Raw genomic sequence first — 11,719 nt, 5'->3', positions numbered from 1 at the left:
ACTCACTCACTCACTCACTTGCAAATCTAATTTGACCCAAGTCTGCAAGTGAAAAGCAGAAGCCGACAGCGGAATCTGCTCTACTTCTCTCTCTTTCTTTCTCTTGTGATTTCAGGCCTGACGTGTAACATCAAAGACAAAATCTTATCTGCCCCCTCTGTCCCTTTTGACATGGACATTAGTGCATGTGAGACACGTGTCCCTCCCCATTGTCAGCTTCTTTCTGTTCTGCGTACGAAGATTAGACAGAAGGTGACAGGGGTAAAGGGGAAAGGAGAGGGATGTGGAGAGACCGAGGGAGACAGATCTGTGGAGACATGAATGGCTTGCAGGTGTTTTTTTTTTTTTTCCTTTTTCTTTTTTCTATAGAATAGGAGATGGATAGAGTGGGAGACGTGGAGCCGTGACTTTCCCCCCACGCTGTCATTATGTTTTATGGCAGAAGAAGTGTTACCGACGCCGAAGTGAGGCGCTGTGAGGATGGGCCATGCGAGAAACGGTGATAGTTTTACACCAAGAGTACGTGCAGCACAATTACTGTCCGTTTGTGTGTCTGCTCACAACCAACACATATGAAAGTGAAGTGTGAGAGAGAGAGAGAGAGAGGGAGAGCATTGCTTTCAAGTAGTGCTCAAGAAAAATAAACAGAAGTGAGTGCAGGGCGAGTGAAGGTGAAGGAGTCACTGTTCAGATAAAGAAAGGGCAGACAGAGGAGGGAAGAAGAAACAGTAGTTTCGCATGCACTTATAAATAAACGCACAAAAATAAATTTGCAAAAAGATTTTAATTGCCATTGTTTTTAATCATTCTTGGTTCAATTTACAGTTTTTTTTTTTTATTATTCATTCTTGTCAAAGGTAAACACATTTCTTGTGGTTGTCTTCAACATCAGTAAATGCTTTTCGTCCGCTCTTCCCAAACCCCGTTAACGTAAGCTAACATTACAGAAGAGCACATTCTCTCATACGCACTTGCATATTCAGATCCTACAAACGACTCCTTAACGGGTACGAAATTTCTAAACGCCACATACTCGAAAAGCGCGGACAAACACATTCTACATACATACGCACACAGTACATGTGCACACATATGGTTGTTTTTTTTCTCCCCTTGCTCACTCACTCACTCACTCACTCACTCACTCACTCACTCACTCACACACACACATGCACACACACGCAGACTCATACACGCTTGTGCACACGCACGCACATTCCATAACCGGCATGTATTATAAATATACATTACAATACAGACTCCTTCGTTTCGCGAGTGCAGCACTTGAGGAATGCTGCCCTTCCATCTACACGGGCTCCGTCTGTGCATTCACAGTTGGGTTATGACATGCTCTTCAGCAACATAATCTGGTTAGCAGTGTCTGTTACATGAGAGTAGGGTTGCTGAGTGTATGTCCCCACTGATTAGTCATAACCAATAACCCTCTCTTGTTGTCAGGCTGAATTACATCTGACTATTTATCTACACAAGCAAAACGCTGCAGTAAAAATTCCACTGTTTAAAAAAAAGAATAAAAAAACGGCACAGTAGCTTATTGAGCAAAGGCCTACAAATGCACACTAATAAATTAGGTAGATAAATAATATATTTTAATGTTAAAATAAATACATTTGAAAAGTAAATAAATTAAAAAAGCACAACATTGTAATCTGATTAATGCCAGCCTACGTTGTCCTGTATTACAATATAAAAAAGTGAACTTCTCTTTATTTGCACATTCACACGTGGTTTTTTTTTTGTTGTTTTTGTTGGGGTTTTTTTTTTTGTTTCATTTTTAACAAAATGGCGGCAGCGTTACTTTGAGACTCAAAGCACAATTTCTCCTCAGGCACCTGCCGCTCTCTGGCGACTGTATGGGGTCGTTTTCATGGTGACCGTGACTGCTGTAATGGCCATCAGCGCTGATTGGCTGGGAACCTCCGAAGTGGAAAAAGGACTAGCCGGGCTTGTCTGGGATTAAAAGGGAACTTGCTACTGAGAGAGGTTTTTAAGAATTGTAAATTAGTGGGATTCTGAATGACTCTGCTGATTGCTGCGAGGAGAAAGGTTTGACATCCGGAAAATCTACGCCAAGTGCTGAAGGTAAATGCATCGGAACAAAACACACATCTACCACATCTACCACGTCTAAGTGCCGTCAAATCACTAGTCCAGGGTCTGTATTTTTCTTGGGTTGTTACAGTGTGAAGGCAGGAAATGCAGACAAAGGACTAGTTCTCAGAGGGCACTCGCTATCTTCTAAGAAACGCAGGCTTTGCGTCTGCACCTATCACAAAGCCAGGGGTATTTTTGATGTCTGGAGAAAATGGATTGTTGAAAGGCCTGTGGATATCCTCACAAAGTCTTTCCCTTTTCTAAAGAAACACCTCAGGCTCTTATTACGAACAGTTCCCTCACTCCAGTGTGAAAACATTCCTCAATGTCCAGGACAGTGGCAGCAGTTCTCATCACCGACTGATTATATAAATATCCTGTATAGTCCAGGTAAGATCAGCACAGTTTCCAGAGTCCAGCTTGCTCTTTACTACATCAAAGCTGAGTTTAATCCATCAGCATACTTGGTCTGGGGTTCAAGGCCTAAAAATCCCCCGCAAAGTCCGCTCCTGTTACATTTGCCACCTTCTTCAAAAGCTTACAGTCACAAAAACTTTGCATTCATCAGCTTAAGACAGTGCAGCTTAAATTCCTCAGGTGATTCGATATCCATGCTACAATAAGAGTATGTAGTCTACATCCAACTCATTACAAGTCCACTTTCTCTCTCGCCTGTCGGCTGTCGGGCACAACAGCAATTCTGTTTTTCCGAATGTTGGTTGTGGTTGTAGTCTCCACGTTGTGGCACAACACACCTGCATGAAATGCTGTGGTATTCGTATGATAATTATGTCCAACAACACATGGAGTGTCAAAATACACTGGTGTAGATATGACAGCAAAAAGGCCTCTCCTTTTTTTTAAGTCCAGTAAGTTAAATTCAAGGATTTTTTTTTTTTCTGAGTTCAAACGTGGTTCTGTTGCACCTCTACTTGATTCTCTTCTGTGTTTCTGCCATCTCATCAAAAACTCGCAGTAGGTGGATACAAAGCCCTTTGGACAAGGCGGTCCAGCTATGCATGAAGTGTCACTCTCGGTGACAGTCGCTAGGACAAAAGCACGGTGGACACTAGCAGCATTGCCACGGTGAGAAGAAGGCGGTCACGTGATGGGCTGCTGCCACTGACGCTTTTCTCCAGTTTGGGAACTTCAGGGTTAAATCCATCTGGAGAGGAAAGCACAGAAAGAAGAAAATGAGAAAGTGAGAAAAGAGAGGCGCGTGAGTGTGAAAGAGCAAGAGAGACAGTGAGTGTGCCAGACAGAGGGAAACGAACCATTACTACATTATTAATTCATCAATCTAAAGGCAATGTGTGATGCATGCAAATTGTGCTTTAACATATGCAGAGAAAGAGACATGATGCAATTATCAACAAACCACCAATTATCATCAGCACTGCTACATATGGCCATTTCCCCCCATGGGAAGGAAAATTAAAAACACTTTTGTTTCTGATCTGTTTTTTTTTTTTTTCATATATTCCTCTTTTCACACTAATGATGTTTTTATCCTGGAGGGATTTCAATCAAACCAAATTACTATGGCCTTGCCATTGATTAGACACAACAGAACATTAGCTGGAGGGAAAAGATGGAAAAAAGAGCTGGGAGAACTCATTCTGTAATATTCGGTAAAAAGTGGATTACACCGAGTCATTACGCTCTGCCTCCACATAATGTTTCCCATTATATCTAGAGGGTTATTATGAGCCAAAATAAACCAAAAGGAACCAAATGGAGCTGTGTTGCTTACAAATCTGCCACAGTTTTTCAGGACAACCTGGGTGAGCTGCATTGAGATGTGAGTAAAATCTGTTTTGTTTTGTTTTTCTCTATCACGTAATCTAAGTGCAGAAAAAGGCTGTAATTTCTTGCTGACGACAGTCACATTAGCCCGCATCAGAGATAAAAGAGAGATGGGATGGGTGATGGAAGAGTTTAAAGCTTTCAGATGTGGCATACTGATGTTACATAGTGTCTTTAGCAAATTATCTTGACTTAACATCTTAAAATGACACTGGAGAGAGGAAAAATACTTGTTTTGACACAAGAAAGGATATATCTACTTGACAAATTGTGCACTGACTAATCCTGTTTGTCTATAAAAAAAAAAAAATCCCATTACTTTTACTTTAATCTGTTGTCATTATAATGTCCATATGCACAAAAACTCTAGCTGACATATTGTCTTACATCAAAATAAGGAATGCTGTTTCACTGTGACGTTAAAGCCTTGTTTGGAGTTTGCTGTATATAATGGAGATTAATTGGCTACAAGTAAAAACAAGGAAGGCGATAAGAGATAAGTCATAGAAACATCAACCACATGACAGCTGATGTTTGGCGAATGTACGGAATCTTGTTTTTCCTCCGTCTCAGGCCGAACCATCCGGCTGCTCTGGTTTTGTCCTGGTCGTGTGTGACTCGAGCCAGCGTCACAGTTGCTCTTAGGAAACACAAGGCATCTGTCCTCGGCGATGACACACGACACTGACAGTCACACCAGGGTGCACAGGGACGAACTCAAACAGGAAACACTAAGTGAAGGCAGGAGGGAGAATATAGAGCAGCGCTGCCTCAGGTAGTGGTGACTTCACACCTTTTGTCTCATATTTTAAAGGTAAAATATAGTCTGTGAGCAGAAGACTAGACGTTGTCCCTACAGTGGTTTACCTTCCCTTTACATAAACAAGTCCATGTAACAACAACTCCATGTCCACACTTGTTTTGTGAACAGATTCTTCCAGACTTGTTTTTGGATGCAATGAGCTTTGACATTCACAAAGCTGCACAATATGCACCTCTTCAAAACCCTTGCTATTTCGGGAGGCCGCCCTTGGAAGATGAATGTGGGGGACGTCGGGCGCCTCGGGCCATAACAAGTTATCAAAGGTCCTCAGTATGACACTTAACATCACAGCGCAATTGTGGGATACAGCAATCAATTTCGGAGCACACAATCCGGTGCAGTCCTGTTTGTATGGGGTATAACAACAGACGAGCGTGCTAGGGTAGCTCTCCTGTCCACGGTGAAGTCGCCCCAGGCATTTACAGTGAGATAAGAAGCATCAGCACTAGACTGTCGATGAGAGGAAAAAGGTTGTCTGGTCTGATAAATCCTAATGCCAACTACGCCACAATGAGGGTAGACTCGCAGTGAGGCGATAGACCCATCATGTCTGGTTACAGCTCCGTAGGTCAGAGGGAGAGGTGTAATAGTGTGGAGGACATTCAACTGGCTTACACTTACACGCTTACACTATTAATACTTGTAGATCGATGCCTTAATGCCAGAACATACCTTTACATTCCAGCAGGTTCATGCACTCATGACCATCACATACTACTGAGGGAATAAAGATAAGACAATGCCCTCAGTCACAGTGAAAGACTCGGTTTGAGGAACATTTTAGGGGAAATCACAATCTACTGATATTGTTCCCATTACAAAACGGCACAGTAGCTTAGCTCAGTATCTGTAGACGGGGGCGTCCACTCATCAACCTCTGGCACTTTGCACAAAGCCCTGATGTCTTTGTGCTCTCAAGGTTAACCACTGACAGTGTTAGCTTTAACAATGGGAGGCTACTACCCCAGTTTTAGACGCCTGAATTACCATCCACATCTCTGGTATGTCCAGCGATTCAAAAAGATCTGTTGTCACGCTCAACGATGGCTGTTTACCACCAGATGCACAAAGAGTTGACCAATCACAACTTCATAGGCAGGATAAAGAATGAAGATGTCATTTTCCTTCATAGCTACCGAGCTACATCCATAAGAAATAACCAAAGAGCAATGACATCACATGTGGATGTGATCTGCAAATGTCTCTGATCATGGTAAAAAACCAAACCCCCAGTGCTCCCAACAACTGCAGATTCTGTGCCAGTTGAAAGTGTCATCAGCAGAATGATACAACAAAGTGAAACAATTCAGTCTGATTAACAGGCTAGGAGGCTGCAAGTCCGCTGTGAAGTGTCTTCTACAAAGCGAGGCAGCTATTATCAGCGCCAAAGGCAGTCCAACATGTTTCTGAAATGGGGTTCCAGTGCTTCTGGTCACTGAATGTGTAGACTGCACATCGTGGATGAAGTCTTTTGCTTTGCTTGGCGCAACACAACTATCTTTTATGATTGATTTTGAGAAAATTTGCTCACACAGTAACAACACACTCAGAACGGATGAATCAAGGATGCTAATGTCTATTGATGCATCTAAAAATGATGTGTTGTGTTTTCTGGTCCATAACCTAATTCATGTTTCAGGCTTCAGCCCTACACTGCTGCTGCACACATTCAATATAGGAGGAAAGTGTTTAAGGGCAAGTATGTCACAGATGGAGAAATGCACAGTATATTAAGCTTTGCTGCAGGAAACTATAAAGTTATGATTAATTCAAGCAGGAAGCGGCAAGACTGATGCTGTATTCTTGTAGCACATTTGTGGAAACACTCTGAGCATTGGCTATAAGATGCTTTATCATAACTAATCTCTGTAATTTATAATTCATGTTGAAAACAGCTACAAGCAGAACAGAGGTGGGCTGCAATGTGTTTTAGAAAACAAAAAACATAAGAAAAAATGTGAATCCATGAATACGGTTTATCACAACTTGGGTCTTGTTTCGTGGTTTATGTAGTGGAATCACCGAATAATTGCTGAGATCCTGGAAACACTTACTAATGGGGCAAGAAAGACAAGTGAAGACTCAGATGTTCTGACAGGTTGTAAACAAGCCAACGATGGCCTGTTTCATAAAAGCGATTCACTGTGAAGAGCGTTTACATCACAGTGTTGGGTAATATCTTTATTGTTGCAAGTTTAGCTAGCCTGGGGATTTGTTTAAAACCTGTAAGATCCTTTTACTGCTCACGTTTCTTGCCTTGTGTGACTGATCTCACCAGCAACGTTTCCATATCTAAGCAATTAACCGGGTGAGAGGAGTTGGATTATTACCTGTAGAAATGATGGGGGAAACTATGAAAACAAACAAAACTAAGAATTATCCTTAATACACCATGTTAAATAAGGATGGTGTGACGTAGAGGCGAAGCTAATAATAAAGTAACGAGGACAACAGCAAGTCCAAACATGTGGTGAGAGAGGAAAAGCTTTGTTGATGCTAAGCCAGTCTGTGGGCTGGTCTGGTCCTGAGGGTGAGTCAAGAGAGTGGGTGTCCAGCGGTCAGCAGGGCCATCAGGGGTATAAGTTGTTTTTAAGTGTGTGTGTGTGTGTGTGTGTGTGTGCGTGAGTGCGCATAAATCTGTGTGTCCTGATTTTGTTATTCTCCAAATGTATTCAGCAAAATGCATCACAACGCTAGAGGCTATGATTTTTTATGATTCCCTGCCAATGTGTGTTTTTCTTTTTTTTTTTTTAATATTAAATTCTACGTAAGCTCGAGCCTGAGTTACTGCTGAGCAATTCGCCCACCACCGAGATTTTCTTTCTTCCTCTGCCCCTTCTCTCCGCAGCCCCCTTTCTCTGCCCCCTCTCTGGTTTTATCTCTTTTTCTGCCTGTTTCTCTCGCTCTCTGCCTTATCTGTCCCTCTTTCTGTCAGGCTTTCTCCTGCTGCATTTCTCCTCCACTGCCTCCCTCCTGTCTTTTATCTCTCTGACTTTCTCTATCTCACTTTGTCTCTCGCTCTCCCTCTTCCCTCTGCCTCCGTCTCTCTCCCTCTGTCTCTCTCGTCTGTTCCTCGCACTTTCATGCCTTCTCCTTCTCTCTCTGAAGGTGCTCGTTGCTGATGGCTCAAGAGCTCTTCTCAGCTCCGTCTCTGCTGGTCTCAGTTTCCATCTCAGACAGGTCACACTCTCTTAGCCCTCGCCACACACTGCCTACAGCTCCCAGGAACAAGCATACTAAATGATTCCCGGCAAGAGGCTTTTGTTTGAGATGGGGATGGAGAGAGAGAAAGAAAAATAGAGGGTTTATGTAACCACTCAGCTGTACAATTGACTCACTCGCTGACATGCTTTCTCCTTAGGTAAACATGGACCTTTCATTCCTTACAAGACCTCTGCTGACCTTGTGGATTTCATGCAGAGGAAAGAGGAAGGTTTTATCTTTGTGTGTGTGTGTGTGTGTGTGTGTGTCTGTGTGTGTCTGTGTGTGTCTCTGTGTGTGTGTGTGATACACTGTGCCAAGCAAAGTTTTTTTTTGTAGATTATTACTTTTAAAAACATTACAAGATAATTCTGGTTTGATACTGTTTCCATTGTTCTTATCTGGAATTTAAAAAAGACAACTCACCTCAAGTTAGTAGCTGAGATGTGGGAACATTGTGGAATTGCTAATACAAACTGTTGTATTAACCCCCCCTCCCCCCCCCCCCCCCGGTTAGCCAAACTTATTTGCAAGAGAAAATCAAAGCAAACAGTAAGATTGTTGCCTTAACTGTGCGGTGATCACATTTCTCAGAGTTGGCAGACCATCATCTTGGTTCAACTACTTCACTGTGTGCAACTCAAGACAATTATTGTTGTGTCAGCTAACATGAGGCCAGGGGTAGCTGTGGTGCTAAATACTACGTTAGCATCCTGTCATTACTGAATTAATGTGACTGACAGACTGACAGAGGAAATGCTAAATTTTAGGACACTGAAAAATGAACTGTATAACAAGGTCAGTATCAGGGCCAATACTGTGTTGGTGTAACTGTCAAAATAAGAGCCAAGTTGTAATACACTGGAATTATCTTTTAATGTTGCATGACTGATACATTTACATACTGTATATAAAGTATAGGGTATGTACATAAGAATGTAAGTGTATGTCAGTACTGCTGAATCACTAAACTTGCAGTGTTCATGGTCTTCCCCCTATTGCACAACTCTCAAGAGCAGCAAATAAAGGTTCTCATCACCCAGCTATGGCTGTTTCCTTTCCACAATGATTGGTACACAAATCAAGCTTTGCAGCCACAGCCAAATATTGACCAGCATCTGGCAATTGGCCGCTGTTCATTTTCAGCAACACAGAAACAAACGTCGAGTCACTCACCAAGGTTGTGTATTTTGATGTTTGGCCTGACTGTGTAGTCGGGAGAAGTCTGACTGGAGTCATCATCTGCCTGGGAAACTGAGAAACACAACACATAAACATGCAAAGATAGAGGGGAAAAAAAACAAAAAACAAAGAAGAGGGAGGAATAAAAAGCAGAGGAGAGAAAAGAATGAGACAGAGATAAGGGAAGAAAACTAAAATGCCCATTTTAGGCACCGTTAAATTGTGTACAGTTATAGCAGAAGACGGAGGAGTTAAGTGTGACCCTGCCACTGAGAAACCATGAAGAAATCCTGTGAATCCATCTGAAGACTGAAAGCATTTGGTAGCGGTGGACAGAAATCGTTATTACATTTACTCTTTGTCTAGACACAGAATTACATTCAGTCTGCATTGCTAAATTACCCATGAATGATGTGTGGGTTTGTTGATGTGCATGCGTATACATCTTTGTGTATTTTCAGCTTTTTTTTTTTTTTTTTTTTTTTTTTTAAACGAAATATGTGTGTGTGCGTGATGCATAGTTGGGAGGATTAAAAACCATTCGCAGAGAATTTACATAGAAGCTGGCGGCAATTCATCTGCCGCTCTTCACAGATGTGCAGCATGTGTCATGAATAGTCCCATCTCTTTCTTATCTTTAAGTCTTGTAAGGGTTAAGGTGGGAGACGTGCAGAGAGAATGAAAAAGGGTCTGGAGGCAGCTGAAATCAACACCGTCTTTGATAGCAAGCTGTTAGAATGACCTTGCTGAGTAAAGGTTGCGGGCCGTATACTGGCTAAACGCACCCATGCACACATAGCCGTTCATGCACATGCACATAAAACACATTGAAAAAGATTTACAGCTGACATACTGCCATGTGCGGACCCACACACATGCTCAAACTCCTGCAGCTCGAACACACACAGCGATGCACCCAAACACACACAAAAGCGAACGGAGGCGTGGTAGACACATCAATAGATTAGCCGTGACACTGGGATGGGGGGGCTGGGTGTTAAGGTGATGTGTACACAGGGGCTGACACTGGCCTAAGTGTGGGATGTATTAGTGCTGACAAGGTTAGAGGAGAGCGGGAGGCTTTCAGCACTGGGCTCCCTGATCAAAGGCCTGCAGGGGAGAGAGCAGGCTACCAGGGTAAAAATAACACACACTATACAGAGCAGCAGGCATCAGAGAGCCAGAGAGAGACAAGAAGAGATAGACAGTGAGGGAAAAGGAGGGGGAGATGGTCAAGAGGAAGAGAAGGATGAGAGTGACAGAGAGAGGAGGGCAGAAAGAGCTGCATCTTACAGCTGAATCAGTTTTTTTTTTCCTTTTACATCTTTCGTATGGCTTCACGCGAGCATGTCATTCACAGATACAGACAGATCATTACTGTAATAGCACCGAGACAGAGAATAACATTAAGCCATCACTCTCAAAGCGTTGCTTCGAGGGGGAAAAAAATGCCATCATCAAACCCTCGCCAAGACAGCACGAGGCAGAAAAGCCTCTCCCTAAGACAAGACTGTCAGATCTTAGTTTATTCTCTCTGTCTGTTTCTCTCTACTTCTTTGTCTTTGTTTCTCTGTGTGTTTGTGTGCTTGGGAGATACAAAGAGATAGCAGGGGGAGACGAAGTGACACACAGAGAGAAGAAATTGTATTAAATGAGTGGGAGAGACAGAGTTATTAGGTCTCACCGGTGGAGCAGCAGACGTAGACCCTCAGTCTCAGGCAGCTGTGGCCATGGTGGTGGGTGGGCGTGGCTGAAACAGAGAGCAAACACACACACACACACACAACACAGACCACACAACATGTAAACCTTGTGCCCTCTGCAGGCCACCCCACCCTCAACAATCAGCCGTGAAAACTGCAGAGAAGCAACTGAGCAACATCCTGTCCCCAGCTGAACCTCCAGAATCTATTAGAAAACACCCACACACTGCCAATACATGTGGGTGACGGCAGCTGAAGAAGAGAAGCTCCTCATTATAATCTATAATCTCAGAACAAAATATTTGAATGTGTAGAGCCCATGGGCTTCTTTTCTATCCGTCAAAAATGAGCCAGCGCTGGTGTTTATCTAGCTCGACTTACAGAATTATAGTATACTCTTGGCCCACATTAACTACATAAGCCCAGGGAGAAGGCGCTGTAGCGCTGGAACTTCTCAGAGAACTTGATGGGCGCGTGAGGCGCATGGGGCCGGTTGCACTCCCAGCGTTTTGAATCCCAGCCTGGGGTCGCAGGTGCTGGTAGCCGCGGTAGCTGACCATGATAGGAATGTACTGCTCGGCCACAGACACGTTCTAGCGATTCTCGCTGGGTGGTGTTGTAGTGCGGGCAGTAGATGTCCAGGTAGTCATTGACGCTGACCTGCACCCGTGTATCCCTCCCTCCGTAGCCTGGATAAAAACACAGACAGGTAGAAGGAAGTAGATAGGGGGAATTAAAAAGAAGGAAAAAACAAACATGAAATTGTGGCTGCAAATAGTGAAAGTCCAGTTTTGTTAAAGGAATTTTCAACTTTGTCATCATGCTGTTGAGCTACTCCATTGAACCGTTCACCTTACCGTGTGTGAGGAGTTTGAGAATCTCTCCTTTT

At 43.2% G+C, this 11,719-nt stretch overlaps 1 pseudogene; it reads right to left on the bottom strand.

The window, feature by feature from the left end:
* Positions 1-1,794: 1,794 nt before the first annotated feature.
* The window catches only part of LOC111223425, a 58,611-nt pseudogene continuing 48,686 nt past the window's right edge, over positions 1,795-11,719 (bottom strand).

This window comes from Seriola dumerili, unplaced genomic scaffold, assembly GCF_002260705.1.
Source record: "Seriola dumerili isolate Sdu_G_001 unplaced genomic scaffold, Sdu_1.0 BDQW01000110.1, whole genome shotgun sequence".
Classification (NCBI taxonomy): domain Eukaryota; kingdom Metazoa; phylum Chordata; class Actinopteri; order Carangiformes; family Carangidae; genus Seriola; species Seriola dumerili.
This window is presented reverse-complemented; position numbering and strand designations above follow the sequence as displayed.